General features: G+C 42.6%; 1 protein-coding gene across 6 annotated transcripts in view; it reads left to right on the top strand.

Moving 5' to 3' along the window:
- The window catches only part of TSPAN4 (tetraspanin 4), a 525,920-nt gene that overhangs the window by 99,298 nt on the left and 399,938 nt on the right, over positions 1-26,684 (top strand). For 3 of the 6 annotated variants that reach the window (XM_081011602.1, XM_081011603.1, XM_081011604.1), the window contains one exon: positions 8,675-8,751. The exons of 2 other annotated variants lie outside the window; for them this stretch is intronic. The gene's annotated coding sequence lies outside the window, so the exon portion shown is untranslated. Of the gene's footprint in view, positions 1-4,979; positions 5,006-8,674; positions 8,752-26,684 lie in introns of those variants that run through there. One more of the 6 variants, XM_081011605.1, reaches the window with a different exon arrangement.

Raw genomic sequence — 26,684 nt, 5'->3', positions numbered from 1 at the left:
GATTTCATCTGAATGAGAGTATGAGTTGCATGGGATAACAGCAATCTTTAAAAAAGTCACCATGAAAATAAGCAAAGCAGTATAAGCAGTCTATTTATCCCTGCAGTCCGATGCAAAACATGCAGATTCAAGTAGGAAAAATGGGCTTGCTGGGGTTATAGAATGGCAAAAGCATCACTTTCAGTGAGTAAAATTAGGAGGCAAACTGTTCTTAAGGGATGAGGGAGTGCTGAGCTTACATGGTTCTCTTTGGATATATTTTCTCTTATTTGCAGAGTGTGCTCTTACTTGTACATAACTCTTTGATGCTAAGAATTCACAGGTGGGTCCTGGATACAACCATTCATCAGAGAGCTTGTCCTTTTGTGCTGATTTCCCCAGGATCTCTGTGTGTTCCTAATCGGTGTCCAATAGTGTTGTGCTGTCAAAGAGGGATGTCGGTTTCAGAGCAATTAGCTCCTTTCTGCCCAGGAGGGTGCAAGACTGCTCTGGAAAACTCTCCCGCTGCACTTCGGAGTCACAACTGCTGATTAGTCTTTCCCAGAAAGCAGTATTCCAAATGTATGTAGTAGTCGTTCCCTACCTACAGGAGGAAAAAATACACAGTATATATATTTTGATGTTATAGCTAGACAACAGTTTTTATGGTAAATCACAGGCATAGATTTAGTCGCTGAAGAGAATGCACCAGGGCAACATTAAAAGCAGGCATGACATAATACTGTGAAGTTGAAATTGTCTAGGAAGGCAATTGCTTAAGAAGTATGTGGCTGCCTGGGGAGTGTATAGGGAATCCTGTTGTAAAGTTGCATCTGAAGGTTCCTCGTGAATGTGAGTTCTTTCCTTTCCGAAGATACCCATAATTCATTGGTGGCCATGTTGTATTCTTTTGAATGTACTTTTATCTGATGCCCTGTCCTGATGCCAGCTGTTTGATGGAAACTACTGAGAGCCTAGTACTACTTGGCTAGAGCAGAATGAGAGAACAGCTGCCTGCAGCCATGCTGCCCTTCTGGGCGCTGGCTGCCAGAATGCTTGCTTTCATGAGCATGGATGTCAACAGAGCAAAGATGAGACGTCAGTTTTGAGGACTTTTTCTCAGCATGGAGCTGAACCTGTCTTCCAGATAGGCTTAAAAAAAATGTGAAATAATATCCCTCTTAAAACCAGGAACCACTGGGCACAAACACTACATAGCATGTAACACTAAATATTTTGACGTGATGCTGGCTGTGCTCTTTAGTCTAAATGGAACCATGCGTTGGTGATGCACCATTTAGTTATGGCAGCCGAGGCACAGCTCCAAGGCACTGATGCACACAAAATCAAAACAGTTGGAGGGTTTGAATTGGTCTACCCACATCTTGAGTTTCTCTGAGCTTCCTGCTGAAGAACTGTTCTGTAGTTCAGGGGCCTTCACACTGTGTTTCAGGGGAACCCTTAGGTTTTTAGGAAGCTTATCCAGAGTTCTTCAGTGCCCATGTACATAATGGCAGACAAGGTTCCCTGAGAGACAGCTTGTCTCCTGTCATCGGTCATCTCTTACAGTGGGAGTTGGGAATCTGTGGCTCTCCAGATGTGTTGACTCTAACTCTATCATTCCCAACCACCATGACCGAATGGTCAGGGATGATGGGAGCTGTAGTCCAGCAACATAAGAAGGGACACATCTTCCCCGCCCATCTTACACCAGAATTTCACCAACACACTATGACAGCGAGGCCAAACAAGCCTGGTCAGCAGTCCACGTAGACTGTGAGTGTGTGGCCTCTGCAACATGCAGAGTTTTTCTTTGACAGATAAATGCAAAATGTTTCAAAATATCTGCTGTAATTAATGCTATTGAATGTTTGGGCTCAGAATCCTGAGGTGCAACTTAGGGTCAAAGTTCATATGACTGGCAGTCAATTATTCTTCCTCCCCTCAGTTTTCTTTCTGAACAGGAAGCAATTGTAGAAAGTCAGGAATAGAAGATTGGCAGGGAGAGGAGCTGCTTAGCCCTTCCCGCTCCTGCCATTTATCCACTGATATCCTTTCCTACCTGGAAGAGGTGGAAACAAGGCCATGGCTGCCACTCAAGTGAATAGTATATTCAGTGTCCTTTCATAACCGGGGGGAAAAGCAGCTTAGGTAGTAGATACAGTGGGACCTCGGGTTACAGAGCCTTCTTGTTACAGATGCTTCATGTTACAGACTCAGCTAACCCAGAAATAGTACCTCAGGTTAAGAACTTTGCTTCAGGATGAGAACAGAAATTGCGCCGTGGCAGCGGGGCAGTGGCAGGAGGCCCCATTAGCTAAAGTGGTACCTCAGGTTAAGAACAGTTTCAGGTTAAGAACGGACCTCCAGAACGAATTAAGTTCTTAACCCGAGGTACCACTGTACTTTTCAGCAGCAAGAGAAGCTGGTCAGAAGAGAAAAGTTTGAGCAGAACAATAATATTCCCTCAGCTCCCTGACTCCGGAGTGTGTTTTCAGCTTCCCGCTCCTGCTTTTTATTTTAAAACAACATAATAAAAGGAAATAATTATGGAACTGTCCATCACACATTTGTTTAGCCCTAGGAAACCCAACTTTGCTCTTCATGGGCCTTCGTTGCATGGCGTTTGATTGGACAAGTAGAAAGTAAGAGGAGTCCAGGGGTATCTGAAAAAAAAAAAAAGATTTATTTGTTAAAGACATTGTGTTTCTCTTTCGACAAGTATTCATATGCCACTTGTAACAAAGCAACCAATTGTGTAGAAATTTCAGCAAACTATGGTTGCAGAAGAAGAGTAATGCATAAATGGATCTTGTCATTGTTTGCTGTGTCCAGAGAGGTGTGAAGCCTGTGAAATCAATGCAGAATCCACGTGTCTGTCATACATAACATTCCCAAGCCATACAGCAACAAGCAAATGGAAAGCAATGCTTCTGGAGAAGGGTGAGTGAGCATGGCTCGCATAGACAACCTCCCCAGTGCCCATTCAGCTCCTAGGGACTCCTCTGCAGCAGTGCTGGTGAAGTGGGGAGGAGCACAGTGCTGATCATTTGTGGGTTCACCCATGTGACCTGGAGCTTTTGAGGAATGTGGGAAAAGTACAAACTGCAGCAGCTCTGAGTGGAAGAATGCTTGAAGGAAACCTTTCATTTCTTTTACCCCTCAAGGTGTATAGTTCAAGTATGTCAACAATCTTATTTCAAACTTTACATTCAAAAATCTGTGTGTACTTAGAATCATAGACTTGCAGAGTTGGAAGGGACCCTGGGGGTCATCTAGTCCAACCCCCTACAATGCAAGGATATGCAGTTGGTCTGTATGAGGATTGAACCTGCAACCTTGGCATCATCAGCGACGGTCTCTATAACCGACTGAGCTAACCAGTAGGTTCAAATAGCAGTCTACATAGGGAGACAATAAGTTAATGTGATGTCCTCATTGGAACATCACCAAAATGTTTTGATTTTTGTGCTAAGTCTGATGCGAGTGGGCCTTGGGAGTTTTATCTCTTGGAAACACCATTGCTGCTAAAAGGTGTAAATATAATTGGGAGGCGCTGCTGTAGAATGTGAAAGAAATAAGCCAAAAGAGGATATTGGAAAGGGCCGGCTCTAGAAGGTGACGGAATATGTAGCAGCAGAGGGGAGACCACATAAACAATTTATAAATCTGTAGAGACGGCTGTCTGTAAGTTTAGACCCAGTGTCTTTTATTTGGAGGCAAAGTCAATAGTCAAGACTTGTCTGTTAACCGTGATTCTGCAGTTATTGATGGGGGTAGGTTTAAGTCCCACATTGCATGTCTTAACCTTTTTCTCTAGGATGAAAAGTGAGAGAAGGAATGAAACAGGCACACTGACGCTGATTTAGACTTAATTTCTGAAACGTGCAGTTGTGTTTTCTAACAGCAACACAGCAAGGGAGGGGTAGTGCTTTCAGACTGGAAAACCTCTCATGTAGATATGAATTAGCAATGTCTGCCATCGAAAAATGTCCGAGGGGTGAGTCATGGGCTCCCTTCCTTTTTTCTACCACGCAGTGAAAATTAACATTTTCTGGAGCTTGAAAATCCCACAATCTCTAGAGTCCTTTCTGGAGGGTTTTAATTAGATGTTGAATGAATTTCTCAGTCTTTTATGTGAGCATTTTCAAAACACAGGGAAGAATTCGTTTTATGATCACTTTTGTTTAGTGATGTTCAGTGAAGCTGCATGGGCTAATGTGTGGCCTGTGTGTGTGCTTGCCAATGTCATGCTGCTCACAGTAATGGATATGTGCTTGCCGAAGCTCCACCCAGTTGGCTTTGACTTGCAGTGCACATTTTCAGAAAAGGTCTATGATCCATTAGCAGCAGGGAGCTCAGGGCTATTTGCTGGCCAAGGCTGGGACAACATGCTGCTTCATCTGATTTGAAGAAAACTTGCACAGTACAACTCCTGGCAGTCCTGCGTTTTAGCATGTCCTTTTTCATAACCAGCTCCACTGTTTTAGAAGAAAATGAGTGTCAGTGACAATGAAGTGGAAGAAGGCAGGCAGGCACAGGAAGCTGCCTTATACCAAGCTAGACCATTTGCTCATTGACCATTTGTTCACCTAGGTCAGTGTTATGGGTAACCTTTGGCCTTCCAGATGTTGCTGAACTATCGTTTGCACCAGCACCAGCAAGCATGGTGAACAGAAGTTCAGCAACATCTGGAGGGCCAAAGGTTAGCCACACCTAGTCTATAGTGGCTGGTAATGACTCTGTAAGGTTGGAACATGGGGCTTTCAACTTGCAGAGAATGTCCTCTGCTACTGAGCCTACAGTCCTTTCTCCACATGTGCGTTTTCACGCAAAGGCATGGAGGAGCATTTTTTCATTCTCTGTCTCCTGGAATTCTGATCCACGGAGAGCCATATTGCCAGTGACGCTTCCGTAATCAGCTTTCTAGAATTCAGGTGCCACAACTTAAATTTACCACATTGTCTTCCAGGAGCCAACTTGAGACTGAATCAGTGTATGGGCTAAATTACAAACAGATGTCAAGGTAAGCTGCTATAAAATGCGCACATATGCCAGGGCTTTCTCGTTCTTGGAGTGCCACAATAGAGAGAAAATAAGGAGCAACGTTTGAAATAGTCAAAGGCTAGTTGAAAAGCAAAGATTTATCTTTGAAATTATATATCTTGCTGATTCACTTTCTTTATTATAATAATTTAAATAGAAACATGATATCTAGTGGTAAAGTTTACTGTGAAATTCATTAATCATCATTTCTGCAGAGCAGCAGGAACATCTTCCTCTTCAGCATTAGATGATAATTATTCAAGAGTATTGGAGGTGGGCGGAGGAAATTTGGTTGAAGAGGAAAAAAGCCTTGTTTATTTTATCTTCCCATCCCATACAAGTCAATGGGTGGAGAAATTGAGCAGACTGGACAGCTTCTAGTCTATTTAAAGGAAGCTCTTGTAGAAACTGACTGAATATGCTGGAGAAGACTCAAACCCCATATTTTAAAATGTTATTCCTCCCCCCCCCCCAAAGCATGCAACCATTTTTGAAATGCCAGTTGTGAGGGACTTTTTTGAGTACTCATAAGGATAGTCCACTTACTTTACTTGGTAGGCGGCATCGTGGCCGGGCATCAGGCCCCGCAGGATCCGGCCGGGGGTGGAGATCAACGCCCTCCTTGTCACTGTTTGGCTGTGTTGCCAGTGCTAGGCGGGGCCCGGCCTAGGGGCGGCCCTCACTGTCCAATCAGCACCGGTGGGGGCCGTGGCCATGGGAAATTTAAACCACATCGTGGCCAGGAGACTGTCCTCTTGTGTCCCTTTGCCAGATCTTCTACCCACCCATCTCTTTTTATGATTTGCCTTGATATGACCTTGCTATGGACAAATGTTGGCTGCCATATTTTGGGACCAGGCAGGATTTTTTCCACTTGGCAAATTGGCTCCAGCCATTTGGTTTTCGCCGACCTCGTAGCAATTGTCACAACTTTGTGAGGTTAGACATTAGGTAAGCTTTGTTTGGGTGGGTGGGGGATGTTGTAGCCTCCACCAGCCCCTCCTCATTAAGGGTATCTTGTTAAAGGGATCCGGGAGTGTGGATTCTGTCCAGTGCCCGGATGTGGGCTTGGGGGTATGGCCCTTGGGAACCCTCGGGCTGACCCTATTCAGTGTTGTCTGATTGTTAACCTAAAGCTGTTTCAGCAAAGAGACGCAATATGCAGAATGGTGATTTATACTAGGAAACTACCAATGGGGAATGAAGAGTAGTTTGGTGGTGGGTGACACAGAGGGATTTCCTTGTGCTTCCACCACTCAAATCTCCACACACCCCTTCAATTAATTTGTTTCTACAAAGATACCCCTATGTTGTGTTTCACGTCTATTTAAAATTGCCTACTACTTTAAAGGGCCATTCTACTCATGATACTAAGATTCCCTGTTCTTCCCAAAAGGGACTTAAAGATTTGTCAGACAGCTAAGTCCTCTCAGAGAACACATCATATTAACTTCATTAATTTCCTGCATAAAATGAAAAGGCTTTATGGGATATCTTACTGAGTTTCCTCGTTGCTTGTTTGATTTACAGCCTGGCAAAATGTCAGAGACAACAATCTGGCCTTGCATAACAAGGGCTGGGAACGTTCTGTTACCTAGTTTCTACCTTGGTTTTCTAAACCCCTGAAAACTATTACAGTTTAGCACCTGAAACTGCCAAATGTTTTTGGCTAAGGTCCTCAAAGTGGCGAACACTAAAACTACAGCAAACACAAAAATACAGTAAACCAATCCAATAAATATAAAATAGCAGAAATTATAAAATAGCAGAAAGCAGGTGCACCGCGAATCACGTTACACATTCATGAGTTGCATGTGTGCTGTCCCCACAAACTCAAATGCCATCCACAAACAGTTGCCCAAACAGTAGACTTTTCCCTAGAAACAGCTACAGATGTGGCAAAATCTCTACAGTTGCTCTCTAGGATAGGGCTAGTTGCTCAACCTTCTGGCTCCTCAACAGGCTGATGTTTTCCTGGGGCCTCAAAGAAGTGCTTCAGAGGCTACAGTTTGCATTCACCTTGCAGCCAGCCATGGTTTTCTTACTGCTACCTGCCTCCTCTCCTGTCATGTTGAGATTCCAAGGGCCTCTTGCTCATCACATTCCTCAGCTGTTTACAGTACCAACTGTACAGCTGGAGAGTGGGGAGGGCATCTGTATAGATTGCACGGAAGGTGACTGAGGAGATGGGATGCAATATGTGAGCTGGTGCATCCTAAGCAAAATAACTCTGTAGTAATTAAAAGAGAATGCACCACTGAAGTACTGTTTTCTCCAGCTCTTGATCAAACATCTGGCTCAGTATGACACCAAATGCTTTTTATGGGACCAGTGTTAGATAGCTTGGATTTGGTGAGAGACCTTGTATTCATTTGTAAAAGTTAATACCAGTGATATAAAGCCACTGATAATTTGTTATACCAATGGTTCTTGTCACCTGTGATGTTCAAGTGTCTTTTGATTTAATTTCCGGAAGGGGAGGTGCCAAAGCTGAAGACTGTTTTCATTGGTGGGCTGTAATTCGCCAGGCATGCAGAGTGATGGAAATGCAAGAGCTGCCAGGATTGGAACCTGAGTTAAGAGCTGAGCATATCTCAGAGGAGGGCTCCGAGGAAAACACTGGATGTTTGGGCCACATATATGTAGCCCAGTAGGGCCAGGGTCTGTGTCAAGGAAGCTACAACAGGGATTTTGGGAAATTCAAGCAGGAATGCAGACAGGTAAACAAGGGGATCGGAGGGCCCAGGAGCTTGGCAAGCAGGGAGGCTGGAGAGAGGGATATTCTTTTGCAAATACTTGTGGCAACAATGCCAAAGGCATGTGCTCCTTCTGAAATGCTATGAACAAACTTTCCTTGATGAGAATATCATCCTTTATTGACAGGGATGGCACAGTTCTGTTTTGAAACTAGGACCTCTTAGGGTAACTTTACACATGATGGTGCTGTGAAAATAAAACTAGAGTAAAACCAGGAACAGATTGCACTGTAACTGGAATGGATGGAAGAAGTACTAAGAGATAGACAATCTAGGGGGAAATGAAAATATATTCTCATGGCACTAAAAATGCTGCAATGTAGGTGCCAGGTGAGTCTCTCTCTAGGGAGAAGAAGAAGAAGAGTTTGGACTTGATAGCCCACCTTTCACTCCCCTTAAGGAGTCTCAAAGTGGCTAACAATCTCCTTTCCCTTCCTCCCCCACAACAAACACTCTGTGAGGTGAGTGAGGCTGAGAGACTTCAGAGAAGTGTGACTAGCCCAAGGTCACCCAGCAGCTGCATGTGGAGGAGCGGGAATGCGAACCTGGTTCATCAGATTATGAGTCCACCGCTCTTAACCACTACACCATGCTGGCTCCATACACCATGCTGGGAGGGTATTCCACAACTGGGGACCCACTACTAAAAAGGCCCTCCCTTTTATAGACACCTGCTATACTTCATTTGTATTTTGTTTTGTTTTGTAAGAGAACAATATGTTTGTTACAACTCCAGTATAAAGGGCTGCACATGGAATAGAAACATAATGGGAAAAGATGTGAAAACTGGATGCATCCATCTGCTGTATTAGAGAATTACCATGTTAAAATCATGTGTCTTAATCTCATACCCGCTTTCCTTCCTTCCTCCCTCCTCCTCCTTCTTTGAACAGTTGCACAAGAGAGGACCATTATTGCCTTGCACCTTCGGAGGCTGTCTCTGACATCATTCACAGACATCTTTACCCTGGTGAGTTTCCGTAACTTTATAATAGTCAAGGCAGCTAAAGTATTTTTAAAAGCAGGATTTTGTTTGCTTCATATTTGTTCTGCAGTAATAACCCACTTAAACTTTTATTGAACAGCTTGGAAAGACCAAAGTTGGAAATTCAGATTGCTGTCTTGAATCTCCTAGTGGTGGTCTGTTCTAGCAGCTTTCAAATGGAAGCCATTTATGTACAGTATCTATGTGTTTGATCATTCTTAGAACAAAGCTGTTCTTCATAATGACACCTTTAATCTGTGGTTCTTCACATGTGAATACAAATCATTTGCTTAAAATAAGGAAAAAACTTAGGGGGTGGACATTAAACATGTATGATTAGACATCTCCCTTTATAAGTGTTAAAACAAAACTGGGCAAAGCAAAAAGAAGTGGAGCATAACGGTAGGGAAATAGTCCTGCAATGACTTCAGTATAGTAGACATTTAATAGATTTTTCTTTCCATCTATCATTTCTGTTCTATGAAATCTTCAAAACGTTAATGCTTTGATTTCACCCCTTTTCAGAGGCTCTTGAGAGATTCCATGGGTTTTGGTCCCTGATTTATCCTCTTAGCCTCCTTTGAAAATACTAAGGAAATGTTTTTTCCTCTTTTTCTAGCCTTTATGAAACGATTCATTGACCTCTGTCAGTCTTCTGATCTCTTCCAGCCAATAAATCAGTGGAACATACAGAGCCATCGTAAAGCATTAAATCTTTCAAAATGCAGTTTAATGGTGGTGTTTTCCTCCAGTGTACACAGCAGACATCTGTGCTCCCTGTGTTTATATTGCCATCTATCTTTTGGTCAATTTAAAAAACTTCAATGAGTTACAGTGCTCTTGGATCTGAACTCCTCGCTGTGCGTTCATCTTCCTAACACCCTTGTAATGTAAGGATGGGCCGTTTTCAGCTTACATCTGGGAATAGAGCCATAGAATGAGGGAACTCAGCCACTAGTCCTAGAGGTGTAGGAAACTGGAAATGAATTTCTGGAGTTCCAGTTGAGTACCTCTTAGTCATGGGACTGTATTGCTGTATTTGCCTAGAATCTGGAGAATGTATTTGAGTGTGCACACAAATGTGCATGCAGGCCCATAAACACATGAAATACCATGTAAGAAATGCCTATGTTTCCATCTAACAAGAACACCATATTTATATTTTGTATATTAATTCATATTTTTCCATGGGACTACAGCATTTAAAAAGAAAATAAATTAAAACCTTAAACTTTCGGTTGTTACCTTTATTTTAAACAAATAAAAAACCCTAAACCCATAGAATTGTAGAGTTGAAAGGGACCCTGAAGGTCATATAATCCAACCCCTTGCAATGCACGAATATCATTTAAAGCATCCATGACAGATGGCCATCCAACCTCTGCTTAAAAACCTCCAATGAAGGAGACTCCACAACCTCTGGACAGAGTCTGTTCCACTGTTGAACAGCTCTTAGTCAGAAAGCTCTTCCTGATGTTTAATGCGAATCTCCTTTCTTGTAACTTGAATCCTGCATTCATTTACCTGGGAGTAAATCCCAATGGATGCAGGGGATCTTAATTTTGAGTATACATGCATGGTATTGCACAATTTATAGACTGTCCCACATTGCAAACTGGGGTTTACCAAAAACCTTCATTCTTCTCCCCATTTAGTTTAGTTTAACATTAAATTTGAGGAAGACTTCTTTGTCATACTCGAATGCTAGCTTGCTACTTTGCAACTTTCAATTGTTCCTTATAAAGGTGTTGCTATACTGCTGCTGGGTTGTTGCTGTTTTGAGCTGTATTTTTAATCAGCACACCTGACATTAAAGCTTGAAAACATACAGAGACATGGGAGGCAGTGGGATATCAGAATGTGCTGCACTTGCTGTTTCAATATGTCTTTGTCCTGCCATGTTTTCTCTTCACTTTCACAAGCTCAGCTGGCTTCCCAGTGTACCTGTGCCTAGATAGAATTCATATATGCTTATATATTGTATATATTACAGTAGACACTGTGTGTGTATATGTGGAAAAGTGTGTGTGTGTGTGTGTGTGTGTGTGTGTGTAATATATATTGCTTGTGAACAGTGATGCCATAACAAAAGTTATTTCTAAAGGTAGTACGACACTAGGATAACCTTTTGTAAATGTGCCACTATTCCTCTAACATAGCAAATGTCATTTTGTGTGGTATATGGGTGCCCATGGTCATGGAAGTAGTTTTGCCATATAACACGTTCCTTTTTCAGCTGTTAATGGCAGCTCACATATCTAAACCTTTAATTTTGCCTTCCTTATTGATTTATGCATAAATAATTCAAGAAAGTAAAGCAACTTCCATACCAACATAAGAAGAGTCCTTTTGGAGGAGACCAAAGGCCCACCTGGCCTAGCATCCTGTTCTCACAGTGGCTAAGTAGATGACTATGGGAAACCTACAAGAAGGACTTGAGTGCAACAGAGTTTTTCACTTATGCTTCCCAGCAACTGATATTCAGAGGAATACCACCTCTTGATATTGGAGGTGGTATACAACCATCAAAACTAGTAGCCATTGAAAGCCTTGTCATCCATGAATCTGGCTAGCCTCCTTTTAAAGCTGTCCGAATTGTCAGCCATTACTACATTTTGTGCTAGCAAATTCCATAATTTTCCCCTGCACTTTTTTTTAAATGTGAAGAAGTCCTTCCTTTTGTCTGTCCTAATTTTCTAACATTCAAGTCCCCCATCGATTTCTCACCCAAGCAGGCTACAGAGCCTGGTTGCTCTCATTTCAAGAATTCAAAAACTCACTTGAACCCGAAGAGTGCTAGGGCATGTATGGCTCGTTTTCCGTGTTTCATTTGAAGTCAGACCGTTGTGCTTTCTTTGAGTTTGCATTGAGCAGAAGTTAATTGCCTTGATTCAGAAGAAGTTTAAAAAGGTGCCTGCCTTTTGAGGCAGATAAAACAAAGGCGAGAGCCTTTGCCAGAGCTGGCTGGCTCTGCTTTTCCAGCACACGACAACATCTTCTTGCAGGTGCTTCTCCCCCCCCCCCATTAATCTCACAGAGTCTAGTCCTGTTTTTGCTGAGATATTGATCCTTAGAAAAAGCTGTGATCATAAGCCTTTACCTAGTATAACTTAGGAAGGAAAGGTAACTGACTGACAATAGTCTGTTGTGCATGTAAGTGGCCTTTATTTATATACCACTGTATCATAAAAAATATACCACAGCAGTTTATTACTATATAAAACCAAACCATAGTATAAAATCATTAAAAGTTAAAAAAGAAAAAGCAAAAGAATTAAAAGCAAGCATCAGCAGACCATTGTGGGCGTTGTACTCTTAATTGTCTGTATATGCCTGGCAAAATAGAAAAATTGTCAGCAGACATTTAATAGTTGGCATGGAAGGTGCCCACTGAATCTCTTTTGGCAGAGTGTTCCACAGGACTGGGCTGGTGACACTAAAGGCTCAGTTTCTAGTCATCATCAAATGAGAACAACTAGAGAGCCTCCTGCTTGTGGGATTTAATGGAATTCTCCATGTACACTAATTTATATGTGCATGAGAATCTGGTCCATGAATACCTGGGCCCTCTTTGACAGTGTACCTTGATTCTTACTGTATCTGCATATCTGGGAGAGGTTCACATATATTCCTTCATCCAACTAGATTTTATTAATACAGACTGGGTTGGCATATTCTTCTAGGATCAGATGAGAGGTTGTATGCACCAGGGATGGGGAAGCTGTCACCGTCCAGGTACTGGACTGCAGTTGCCACCAACCTCAGCCAGCCAATAGTCAAGAGATGATTGGAGTCCAACAACATCTGGTGGGCCATAGGTCGTCCATAGAATGATATCATATAGGACCATCTTTCCATTAAACAACTGGGCGTTTCTTAGCAGGACCCCTAGGGCTGAGAGAACTGCAACTAAGTATTCAAAGTTATTGCTTCCCCACCGCAATCACCACCTGCTTGTTACTACTAATATGGTGGCTGCTCCTTCCTAGCTCCATAATCCTTTCACATTCCCTCCTAAGCACATTCATGGTCTTCAAGATAAATAAATTCCCAAGATCAAACACAATGGAGAATTTAGTATAGAAGGCAAATATCATAGCCCCTGACCTTCTTACTGTTCTGCCTTGGTGGTGATCTCCCCAGCAGCCGCCCATTAAAAAGACTTGATCCTGGAAGACTTGCTATGGCATTTCTAACTTTCCCCAAAGCTCTGATGTGCCATTTGTTTGTACCATTGCCAGTGGTAATCTGGACCTCCCAGCAGCAATTATGGGAAGCAAAGGGAGATGTCAGGAAAAGTAGTCCTCCCCATAGGCCCGACGTGTCTCAGTAGCTACACTGGTCTTTCAGACTGCTTCTTGGTCTAAAACCTTCTCCTCTGCTGTCAAGTCCACCATACTAACTTTAGTATACTATTTGGGAAAAGCTGTGTCATGCCACAGGCTAAGAGCCTTTTAGCTTGTGCCAATGACTTGGGCCTCTGTCTGGTGTTTTGGTTTGTTTCCAGCAAAGTCTTTGTGCTTGTGCAATGACTTCCACACATGCAGTGGAACTTTGCCTCCAACTTTCCCTCCCCCTGCCCACCTCAGATCTGCCCTGGAGCATCAGTGAGACCCTCCCCCCCCCCCCCGAGCAGATGTGAGGGTGTGTAGGGTGGAGGAGAGTTTTGTTGTATGAGTAGAAGTTGCTCCATTAGTGCAAAATCTTCATTGGATACAACCCTTTGTTGTGATCTGGAGAGAGGAGGGATATGAAAACAACCCCAGTCAGTCAGGTGGACTGAGTACCTCTTGCAGACTCTGCTTCCTCCCCCACACCCCCAGCAGCATCCTATCTCTGGTGTTGACCTGTTGTTGTTACTTAGAACTAAAAATAAGTCTAATGATCAATATATTCCTATGCTCTTTGTTTGAAGCTTACATGCAAAACTGAAAGGGAGGATGCTGATAACTAGAATTGTAGGCTGTGCATCCTTCATGTGTGTATTGCACTGCCCACAACACACACATTGATATGCACACTGAGGGAATCATTAATGTCTCTGGCCAAGTGTTATGAGCCGAGTTCCCCACCCCAGACAACTTGTGAGTATGCCTTGAGAATTCACCCATTGTTTGTGTATAAAAGCAGATTGATTTTAGAAACCCAAAAGGAATTGTATATTAAGATGCAATGGTCTTGTGGAGTTATCACAATTGCTAAGGCGCTTGAATACATGAAAAGCAGAAATTTGGTATGCACATCATCTGAGACAGCCTGATTACTAGAAAAGTCTGAAAAATAGGACGTTTTTATGCTTCTCACTCAAAATATTCCAGCAATGGGCAAGTCGAACCACATGGAGTAGAGAACCATGCAATTTCCCCCTTCATTCACTTCAACAATCCTTGGATTGTGGGAGGGGGTATTTCAAGTGGCAGGCAGGAGTGACTCTGTCTGTAGAATAAAAGCCTGTATATTCTAGCACCGTATACGGCACTATTCTCATTCCTATATGTCGGGATTCTATTTCCCTAGAAACCAAGTGAAAAAGAAAGAATGAAGTCTTCATTAAGGCAACATTCATCCAAGGAAAAATATAAAGCTAATGCTTTGAAAAGGCGGGAGGGGGGAGTCTTTCCCTCCTCTCTCCCCATCCAAACTCAGTTTCTTTTTTGTGGTCCTACCCTATTACTTAATTCCCTTTTTGGAACCATTTAAATTCCTCCTTCTCTTCTGAGTGAAGGAGTTTTTATATTTAAGAATCTTTCCTTTGTCATAACCAATATTCTGTTGCTTTGTAACGCTAACCTTCTTGGCTAACTCTCCAGGCAATATTTTTCTTTCTGTCATTTACTGAAGCTGCATGCTTGATTGTTCTGTATATCTTCCTTATCTGTACACATTTCCCCAAAGCTGATTTCTCCTAGTTTTGCGTTTTATGGCCAGATCTTATTCATGATTGGTGCTTACCTCCCCGCCCCCCCCCCTTCACATTTAAGAAGAAAAGTTAAGGTCTAGATAAAGAGGCGTGTGTTTTAAGGATTAAGTGAATAAAATGCTAGGGCCAATCTCTCTCCCCCCCCCCCGTTTCCCCCCTTCTAAAACTGATAAATGCTGGTTCAGATAAATGCCTGCACAATACATTGGTGAAGCGATAATGTTTTTTCCTTCTTCTTTAAAAAAAATGAATACACCAAATGCTTTGGGGAAAATCTATTCAAAGGAAACATAAATCTTTAATTGCTGTTCAATTACTAACAGATCCTTCTCCTGAGATGCTCTATAAGAGGAGCCTATTACACTCATTACGTGTGTGTGTGTGTGTGTGTGTGTGTGTACGTGTACACAGAAGCAATAGCTTAGTGCATAACACATCCTTTGCAGGAAGAAGAGCCAAACTGAATCACTGGCAGAGCTGCCCGTACTGGGCAAGGTATACCATTGGGTTGAGACTGTATCAGACAGGCTCATACATTCATGTCATAATCAGGAACATGTATCTTTGTGAAAACCTAAAGGACTAGTTCCCTAATGTACGTTTGAAGAACATAAAGCTGAAAAGGAGACATTAGGGTTTCTGTCTCTTAATATCGCCCGTGGCACCCAGTTAGTGAATTGACTCAAGCTCTGCTGCTTTCTTCTACTAGTTGAGGATCTGGCCCAGTACTTTGGAGAGTATCAGCTTCAAAGGAAGACACAGAAATTGACGGCTGCATTTTTCATTTCTCCATCTAGTCCAGCAGCTGAGAAAGAAACATCCCACTTCTGTAGTCACATTGGCCTTATGTGTTGTTCACGCCAGCAGACCTTAATGAAGCTCTTGCAGTGGATTGGAATTCAGTCTCCTTCTAGGTTGTCGGATGTATTGATCATCCAAGTGAGGGGGAAGTACTGTGGGAGAGAACACGGTTGGGGGAAATGCAGAAAATGTGCAAATTTAGGCAATGTATAGTAAGAATCACTATTCATTTCCTTTAAAAGTACAGAGGAAGAGGGGAGATTTCTAAGCTACAACTTTTGAATACTTCTGTGAAGAGCAGGAGATGGGTGGAGGAGGAGAGCAGTATGCAATATGACTAGCAAAATAATCTCCATGAACAAATTCCATTTAAATGTAAATTACCTAAAGTGATGGTTTTGGAAGCATAGTCTAGAAAAGCAGAATCATTTCCCCCCTGTCCCCACCCCACCCCCATTCAAATATGTGATTCAGGCATCTGCACGTAGCTAAAAATGACTCCCAAACTCTCCACCACCTACTATGAAGTTCTTAGCAGTGGGCTCCTCCAGGCTGTTCCCCTGAAGCAATGCCTGCAGGTGCTGACAGCTGAGATGTGAGCTTCTGTTGCCACAGCCCTGTTGGTGCCAATTAGAATCCTGATGACTGGCACATACCATCTTGGCAGTGCGCTCTGCTTTCTGTTTGGGCGACCAGCTGTATGGAGCCCCTCTCATCCCCTGCAACCTTCCCCGGTTCTCTAAACCTCGCCAAAAACAGGGTAGGGAGATAAGGAAATAGTCATATTTCCTGAAATTCCTTTTCTGTGTGAAGCACAGAATTAGCTTCCCTCAGGCTGTCTAATGAAAAATATTAAGAATGTATGCCCCTGCCCTGAAACCTGGTCTTAGAGAGCATTCAGTTGCAGAGAATAGTGCATTAGTTTTCTGGACTATAATGCTTGCGCTTCTGTTCCTGAAGTGCCTGTTGCATTACTGAACTGTGGCTTTTTGAAAGATACACCAGCATGTCATGCTAAATTTCACTCACACCAGTCGGCTTGATGTGACGCAACAGTTGAACACCATTGGACAGCATCACTATTCTCTGCACATGTGTGCTTCTGTTTCCCCATAATTCACCCATGAAAAGGGCAGGAAAGAACTGTGTGCTAGTGTACCACCCCAAATTTCATCACTTTACACCCCACAATTTTCTGGATTAATGTGGTTGCAGATGGATTTTTTTCTGGAAGCGATTAATACAGAAATGAATGTTAAATTTCAGCTATATTCTGGTAGATTTATGGAAGTGGCTTTGATGTCACATGAAGGCCCAGATATAATGCAGAAATTAACAGAGAAATGGAATAAGTTACTGTGTGAATGCAGCCTCCAATGCCACCAGTGATGCTTACTAAAAACATGGCTGGTTCCTTATTCTAGTTGGGTGAATACTAGCAGAGTTTGACAGTCTGGTTGCATAGGGATCTGGTCCAAGTTATCAGTTTTCCCAAACCACTATCTGAAGTTGTGAAATACATATTCCCCTGGCTATTTTCTTAGTGGTCACAGCTGGCTTGCCTTGCTGGCATATGGAACTTAGTGGAGTTATTGTGTCTAAAGATGCATACATGTATGTACATGACCCCAATATGCTGGTGATTGTGCCTCATTCCTTTCTCCAAGTCCCATTTAGTTCAGCATTTGGTTCTCACAGTGGCCAACCAGGTGCCTGTAAGAAGCCCATAAGCAGCACCTGAGTGCATCAGCTTCTCTCCCCACTTGTGATTCTCAGCAACTGGTATGCAGAGATATCTTGCCTCTGACAGTGTAGGTAGATCATAGCCATGGGTAGAGCATAGCCATAATTTATTAATGATACGCACAGTTTGGTACATAATAGCAAGATATTGCAAGGAATTATTTGTCATCTGTGTGGTGAGTTTCCTTTGTGTATATATGCTGATTACTCTCTGTACATTTTTCACCTTGTCTAAGTTTCTCCAAAACTTTCCTGGAGGAAAAAAGCTGACGGCTTATTGCTCTTTAGAGACTTGAAAACAAGACCTTGCATAATCAGGGCTGCCTCTAACATTAGGTAGGGTGAGGTGGCTGTCTGGGAGTGGTGGTGAGGGGTTGGGAGAATCAAGTTGTTTGTGCCACCTGCACTCCTTAAGCTAACTTGTTTCCTTCAATGGCAGAGCAGCACACTGCTGAAGAGACAGTGTTGAAGAAAGGGTCAACCACCAGTCTGATTATCATTGGTGCATGGATGGGGCATGGCACAGCGTCTTGTCTTTTGCCTTGGGCAGCAAAGTGCCTTGGGCTGACTCTGAGAGCTGAAACAGTTAAATTAGTTGACATATAAGATTTTTGAATTGGAGGTGGTGGCTCATTGTAAGGAAAATGGCAGTAACCATGTTACAACTGAAAAAGGGCAACTATTAAACTTGCCCACTATAGGTTGTGTGAAGGTACGTAAGCTGGTCCACCATGAAGGACCTCCTTAGTCTTGCAATAAGAAGGATGTTTGTGTTGCAGCTTGCTGACTTGGGGCAGATTGAAGGCATGTTGGTGAATATTAAGCATGCTTTGTTTAATAATGCATCCTTTTTTAAACTGTCAGACCCAAAAAGACAGGAAAAGAGAAACCTTCAGGAAATTGCTGTATTTTTCGCTCCATAAGACGCACCTAGTTTTTAGAGGGGAATGCAAGAAAAAAGTATTCTTTAAAGGGAGCGCTGAGCAGAGCCTGTATGCATCCCAGGCTCTGCTCAGCGCTTCCTTTTACGAGCCACGTGGAGCGTGTGTGCGGCGCTTGCAGGCTTTTCCCCGAGGAGGGAGAAGGGCAGCCCGTCACAGATGGGCTGCCCTTCTCCCTCCTCGGGGAAAAGCCCCCAAGAGCTGCACACATACTCCGCGCGGCTCTTTAAAGGGAGCGCGGCTCTTGGGGGCTTTTCCGGGAGGTGGGGGAAGGGACTGAGGGGCTGCCCTCTGTCCCTTCCCCACCTCCCGCAAAAGCCACGTACCATCCTTTTCAGGAAAACTTTTAGGAGATTTTGACTGTCAGAGATACTTCTATAATGGGCTTTATACAGATAACTTGATGGTCCGAGGAAACCCTTAACAATTTTCATTTGCAGAGACTAAATGTGTTACAATGCCATTGTTGCTGCCATTTATTGTTATGTTTCTGAGTATGTTCTTGATACATAGAAAGATAAAGGATTATGGCTGGAAAGTTGTGAAAATCCTTGGCATTGCTTGATGGAATTTCATACTCAGAATTATGCTCTTATTGTGCAAGTAACTTGTTTTTTCTCATAGCTTTGAGACGTTCGCATTCCTCCTTTGTCTCTACATACTCTGGAAGCAGAACTTCTCAATGTCATGAGCTAAGAGCCTTACCATAGGCTGTGTGTTTTGGAAGTACACATTATCGTGTCTCCAGAGATAAAACAAATATCTGGGGTCTAAGTCCTGTAATAGCCTCAAATCGTCCCAGGCATGAAAAGCCCTGGTCCTTGATCAAGTTCCTTGATGGCATTCTCCCACTCAGTGGGTCTTGGTTATGTCAGTCAGGGAAGTTATAGTTCCATCTGATATATTCTAGTAATATTCCTGCTCATGGTATCCCATTGGTGATAACAGTGGATAGTGGTATATTGATGTGCTTCATTATAGGAGAAATGCCAGAGGTAGTAGAATGGCAGAGATGCTTGTGCTTTCTTTTCTAAAGTTTACTTTCAGATTGGGAGAAAACATAGGTAGCTGCAGTGGGAGATAGCCCCAGAAGCTAAGGAGTGTGTGGAAACTGATTTAAACTTAGATGGATTGACTGCAGCCTTGGTAGCTTCACTACACTGGTAGTCAAGTGGGAGGAAATTATTCTTTGTTGATTTTTATTCATCTTCACTGCTGATGTGCATGGTGTAGCAGAACAGCAAAACCTGTCAGGTTTTCACGGGGCCATCTTCCCTGGAAAAAGAAAATCAAGAGTTTATTATGACCAGTGGTTGCAATTTGTTCAGGACTTTCCCCACAGGGTCCCATGGGCTCTACCTGGCCCTCCAGTCCTGCCCTGTTTGTGTATCTGAATGAGATCTTGCATGCGGTGTCCTTGTATAGTTATGAAACCCCATAGTGTGTAGGGTATAGTATGCTATTAAATCAGTATATCACCACAGCTGGAGGAGAATAGGATTATTAAAACTGGATCTGGACAAATCAAGATAATGATGGTTGCCAGGTTTTGTGGACATTGTGGGGTTTAGACTTCACTGACCACAAAAGAAAGCACCGAGCCTAGGTTTATCATGTTCCCACAGGTGCCAAGCATCTTACCCACCAAGGGTGGACATTATGCTGGTTTCCAGCTTGCACTGAATTAACACCATTTTTCTTGTATGAAAGCTCTGTGTTTGTTGCTGATTATAGAACCCTGAATTCCTTAAAGGTCACTTATTTCCTCACATCACACTGTGATCATCAAGGCTGACATAATGCCATCTTAACAATGCCATCTATGCAATTATAAATTCCCAAGGTGTGTACAAAGTCATCATGTGGCTACTCCTTTGTTATGGTGCACCTTTCTCCGAAACATCTCCAGGAAATGGTTTTTAAGCTTATATTTCAAATGGCATTTTGGTTTGAGTAAAACAGCACTGGGCAATTCTTTCAATTGACATAATCTTTCACTTAGTATTTTAATCTTTATCCAATTTTTAGTGCTGGTATTACGTGCTTTGTGCATTTTAGCTGCGGAAATAAATTAATGCATCAGTATCGCCAGCCCTCTGATAATTTTATATAGCTGGTGACAATAAACGTAAATTAGATACATTGAAGTTTAATAAATTGAATAATACATTTATGATTAAGATTTAGTATGTTGAATAATTTATCCTTCAGTGACACCGGCAGCTTCTAGCTTTGGAAAGGAGTTTGAACTTCTGTCCAATCGAAACAGAGCTTTATGACTTCTTATGGCACATCAGTCATTGCAAATGATTATGCAAAAGGCTGCAAATAAATATTTTCAGAGTATATTTTCTTCATGCGGCAGTGATTTTAGCAAAATGATAAATCGCCTTAAACTGGAAAGTGAACTGTGTCTCAGTGTCAAGATGGATTATAATCTTAAAGGTGACCTGAAGATAAAGTGTGTTGGTCTTATGCCTTTCTTCTCACATCTTGTGTTGCATAAACATACTCTACGAATTTATTTCCCTTTTACATTAGAAATTTCAATCATTCCACATCTCCAAAGCTCTGGTTCAAGGAAAAGGAAAATCTGCATATGTTTCAGAGCTGAGTCACATATTCCTGAAAAGTGGATTTCAATCATATTTCTTTGGTCATCCCACAAGTCCCTCAGCTGTTACTGGAGAAGGGCACTTAGGGCATCCCCCCCCCACTTACATGGGGGTTACCTTCCAAGCCCTTGCGTGCGTAAGTGAAAATTGCATAAGTGGGGAGCACTCTCAAAAAAGCCTTTCCAGCTATCTCTCCTGCTCAGTCTCCAGTCCAGACCAAAATATCTAGAGCCGAAGTTCTGGGGATGGCTGGAGCTGGAGCACACGTGGGAAAGTGGCTGCTGCTGCGCTACTCTGTGTGCTAGCTGTTAGGCAGGGGAGGCTAAGCAGCCTAAACAAAGCCTCACTGTGCCTCTGGTCTCTCTGGGGCTTCCTCCGCCCTCACGGATGTCCTCTTTGAGTAGCAGGGAAGGTCTCCAGCATGCGCTCTGTCTCTATGTTTATTTCCTGGCCCATGTTTATATACGGCACCTGTGAGTTGGCACGTAAGTGGGGGCTGCCTGTACTGGTTTTTTTAAAGCAGAGTTGTTGATGAGAGAGCGTAATTACTTTTTAGTGTACGCACTCAATTATTTCATCCCACTGCTGTTTCTGGTCAAATCGGTTTGCAGGGTTTGTTTAAGACTGCAAACACTTGCAAACACCCCTTTACTGGGATGATAATGGAATGAGTGCCCTGTTAGTAATGTTGCAATGGAAGTGCATTGAACACTTGACAAGACAAGAGGAATTGCTGTGACTGGAGGTTAGTGGTGTGTAATTATAAATTAGACTAGATAGATGTTTCTGCTCTGAAACTATAAACTGAGGGAGTGAGGAGTCTTCAGAATAATATTAAGGATGATGATAATAAAAATTTAAAACCGCTAAAAGTCAGTTCACAAAATGGCGTGGCTGTGGGGATTTCTGTTTCCAGTCACTAAGGGCAATGAGAATGGTTGGGGTTCACCTATGAAGTGATAGTTCACCTATGAAGGGAAGTTACAAAGTCTGGGGTCTCTTAGTTTAGAAAAAAAGGCAAGTAAGCAGTGATTGCGACAGAGGTGGATATGCATGGTGCAAAGAAAGTGAACAGGGAGCAGGTTTTCTCCCTTTCTCGTGATCCTGAACTTCTGGGTCATTCAATGAAGTTGAGCGGTGGAAGGTTCAAGACTGACAAAAGGAAAAACTTCTTCCCGTGGCGCATAGCTAAACTGTGACAACAGGATGATGTAATGGTTAGCATCCTGGATAGCTTAAAAGCAGGATTAGACAAATCCTGGAGGATGAGGCTATCAACAAATATTGGTCATGGTGGTTGTATGCTGGCCACTGTGGGAACAGAATGATGAACGAGATGGACCCTTGGTCTGATTCAGCAGGGATGTTCTTATGAAATCATTATCTAGTGTTAATGGACTAAAATCCATTAATGGCAGTGATAATAGCAACAGGTGTGCTATCTGATGGAAGAACTACACTTTTTTTGTTAGTAACAAAATACAGTAGTAATATGAATGCTAGGAAAGTTGCATGGCCTACAACTGAAACACTACCAGATCCCAAAGAAAAAAGGGATAACAAATGCACATTTTATGGCATGCTTAGGGTCTTGAGGCCACTTTTGCTTTCTCATCTTTTCCAAATTGCACCTGTTGGGCTACAAATACCAATGCTTGAGATAATGGTTTCTCTCTCAGGCTGAAAATATCATACCTCACAAGCTTGTTGCTTTAGGTTGTATAAACATCGTGAATACTTGTACATTTGCAGCAGGGTCTTATCTGCACTTTTCATGTGTTCTAAGACTCTTAAGGCAGGTTTGGGGGCACATAAATGACAGCTACATCCCAAAAGAGCCCCCAGAAAGAGAATGAGGGCCTGAAATTGTCTTCCTGCTCTTGCCAGATAGTGAGCCAGTTTTTAATGTGTGTCTCTTCACCGCCACACCCAAACCAACCCTCTCTCCCTATCCCTCTTTCTGCTCAAAAAGGAAGTTGCTTGCATCTTGCATAAGCTGAAATGCATTCACTGGTCTTCCTGTGTATTTTTCCAAAATGAAATTTCCTAATGGATTTCAGCTTTTGGCCATCTCTGGTCACAAGCTTCTCGCCCACTGGGGCAAATGAAGGCCCTCAGTTTCATTGCTGCCTGCCTTTCATCTAAGCCTCCTATGCCAAGCTATTGTGTTGCACTACCCTATTATCTCCACCTTTCCCTCTGTTGCTCCTGATACAGTCTACTAAATACAGCCCAGGTGAGTGACAAATTGTCTTATGTGACTATATTTACCTTAAAATGTGCAGAAGAGAAGAAGTTCCGTTCTCACTGCCCTGGTTAGCCATTCCAGTTTCCCTGCATTATGCATATACGGGTCAGTTTCCTTTCGTGTATTGCTTACAAAGGGTTTTGTCACATTCTCATTATTTTTCGAAAAGTTCCTGTTAAAATGAATGGTAACTGGATCAGATCCAAAATCAGTGCCTGCAGGTGTATTGTTATCACATGAATGGACCCACAGTGTAGGTATTTGAGGCCCTCTAGTGTCTTGACAGTGTTAGATCCATCATTTGCTAGGAAAGATGATTATTCAGCTTCGGAAATGGATTGCCTGCCCTGTCCAGCAGTCTAGAGCAGGTGACAGTATTACAGAGACGCTGCTGCTCCCATTGCTTAATCAGTGGCAAGCCATTATCATGATGATGAAATTATTTCATGGACTGGGGTTAGTTGCCCTTGCTTCTGATCATATGTGTGTTTGCATGAGTATGTCCTTAAAGTCCGAAGTAAATCATCAGAGGATACACTGCAAAGTATGTGTCTCTTCTTTCATAGTTCCGTAATGAAGGATAAGAGTGCGTTCGATGTGGGAAATGGCTTCAGCTCCGTCTGGAAGTATTAATATATACAAATGATCTTTAATTTCTGCGGCAGAACGCCTGATGGGGAAACTGTAATACCTTTGGCAAGTGTGAAGTGCACACTTTTATGGAAAGTGAACATTAAAAAGCAATATTGTAAACACTGTATATAACTTTGCTTATATGTCAAGGCAGAACGAGCTGGAAGAGAAAACTGGCATTTAATAGATGCCTGAAAATTGGAGGAATTAAAAATGCATACATTTGGTAATGCCCATCTGTTACTTTATTTTGCTAAACTTATTCATATGATTTAGTATGCAACTTGGAGGGCAAGATATATATTTTTTGGAATGATGTATATTTTCCCTGTAGCAAATTAGGCCTTTAGGGGAAGAGGGAACAAATTCAACTGCACTTACTGCAAATATGCCTAGTGGAAGCCCAGGAAAACTGGTGGGAATGTGTGCTCCTTATTTCGTTTTCCTTTTAACTCTGGCTCAGTTTTCTTCCACTTATGCACTTTTTTGTGTTCTGGAAATTTAGCTCTGAAAAATGTATAGGTATATCTTGCACATCTTTAAACCCCTGGCTGCCGTCCCTTCTTTTGTGAAAGTGGCAACATAACATTCTGCATTTCAATTCAGTGCTTTGCCTTTAAAACAGAGGCAAATTGGTTAGCAATTATGTCTGTAATTTGACAACTTAGTGCTTTAAGCATATTTATGGATGTGTTTAAAATCGCAAAATACGTCATTTGTGACATGAAGCTGTTCTGAGGGAAAGATTGAGTTCCCCAGACAGCATTATGGATTTGGGTGTGTCCAGTTCTCCCCTCACATTATAGCTCCCATCACTGTGCATACCAGATGCATTTCAGACGTACTGTTTTGAGGGATACATGCCAGCATGGTCTTTTTTTCCAATGAACCCCCGTCCTTTGCAGAGGATTCTGGGGCATATTCTAGCCCAATCACAGTTAAATGTAAGGGGGACTGTTGGAGCTCATGTTTCCTTAGGTGAATTAATAGTGTATCTACCAGAGATCTAGCATTTATTCTCAGTGCTCCCCCGCCCCGATTCTTTTTCTACAAGTAAGTTTCTTTCCCTCTCATTCTCATACATTTGCCAGATTCATTATATTATGACTACCTTTCCTCATTGCTATAGGGAATAGTGATTAAATGGTTAATGCTTGAGGCTGACAACTAGGATAGGGGAGTCTACGGGTTTGTCTGCACCATAGTTTACTGTGTGTTCTCAGCTGCTTACATTCCCATTAATTTGCATAGTCCTCAAACAACACCAGTCTTGATGCTTTTCCCTTGTAAATTTGGGTTTACCCAATACAGCGATGATCTAATAAGCTGGGGACAATCTGGCTCCAAACTGCTTCACTTGTGGTCACAGACTATTTGTTTTAGTATTTTGCCGTAAGGTGGATCAATGGTCACTTTCTGCTACTGCCATTTTCTTGCCCACTGCTTTCCATGCGTTCATTTCTTAGCAGGTGGCAAAAAGAGTACAATGAAAGCCCCTTTTCAACAGAACTCATCAAAATGACTCACCGCTCTGACTTCAGAAGCAGATTATAAGAAAAACAGTTGTAATCTTTTGTATTGTTAACCTGTTTTAGGCTGTAAAACTTAACAGGGCTTTCCTCATTTAGCTATTTGCTTGAAATATTTTCAGTCCACCCTTCTTCACAAGGGACCCCAGGGTGGGGTGCAGTAGCTCCATTTGAAAAATAATAACCATCAGCACAATGATAATCAGCACTCTTGCATCTGCCTGCAAGACAGGATTTTAGGTAGCTCTAAATTTCACAGGTTCCTTTTTATCTGAGAGGTATTGTAGCTCTGAATGCAGTGGTGTGTCCCTGCCTTAAGAAGTTAAACAACTATTACACCGGCAAATAGCCCCTTTGGGGGCAAAGCACTAGAAAGGGTGGCAGCAGTCCAGGGTCAGGCTTGCTTGGAGGCAACTTGGATATGTTCTAGTCTGGCTTCAGGGCTGGTCATGCCACTGAACCTGCCTTCGTAGCCATGGTTGATGACAGTTGCTGGGAGAAAGATAGGTGGAATGTGACCCTGCTTGTTCCCCTTCATTGACTGGCAGTTTTCAGTACCATGGTATCCTCTCATGGAGGTGGGGGTTGGGAACCCTGTGCTTCAGTGGCTCTGCTCTTACCTCAAGGGCCATTTCCAGAAAGGAGTTATTGGAGGCTGAGCACCATGGGAGTTGTCCTGTTGTGCTCAGCAGGGTTTCATCTTGTTCACTAAAGCAGCGGGTGGCGGCGGCAGTGTAAGTTACCAACATCTGAAAAGAACTGTGATTTTTTTGCTGGCTGGCAAAAAATATTGTTATGAGAAAGTGACCCTCCAAAATTAATAATTTGGAAATGAGTCATTAGGTGCAGACCAGTACTCTAGCAGTTTTTACTTCTGGGTATAGATAGTCCTATAGTCCTTTAAATATCTCCAAAAGACATCTCTGCTGATCATGTAATCCTGGATCATGATCTTTTGGTAATACAGTATACAAATACTGTAGTCAAAAGTTATTTGCTTAACCCATCAATCACCTAAATGGCACCACCTGACCTTAGTACGCCACTGACAATGGCGCACTCCTGATTTCTCTTTGGGAAGGGGCAAAAGTTTGTGTCGCCACCCTTTCCTCCAGGTGTATTGTTACCCCTTCCAGCCAGTGATGCTGTTTTCCCTGGTGGCGTTCTGATATGTTATTTTACCTGGTGCAATCTGCGTGCTGCGTGCTGCGATCGGTGGTATGTTTTTAGCAGCACGAGACTCCCTAAAAAAGCTCAACAGTTTGGAGGGCATTTTTCCCAAAGTATTATTTATTTTATTTTTCAGAGGACAAGCCTTATATTCCCATAGCTCCCAGCGTCCCATTTATAGGTCTCTATAAGGGTGACTAACCAAGAGACATACATCACCAGTTCTCATGAGCTTCTCATCTCAGCCCTGCTAAATATGTTGTGTGAATCATCAGAAGCACACATTCCAATTTGATGTGTTGCCACAAGCCTTTTTAA

The sequence above is a fragment of the Podarcis pityusensis genome (genome assembly GCF_964106645.2).
Source record: "Podarcis pityusensis genome assembly, chromosome: 1".
NCBI lineage: Eukaryota > Metazoa > Chordata > Lepidosauria > Squamata > Lacertidae > Podarcis > Podarcis pityusensis.
This window is presented reverse-complemented; position numbering and strand designations above follow the sequence as displayed.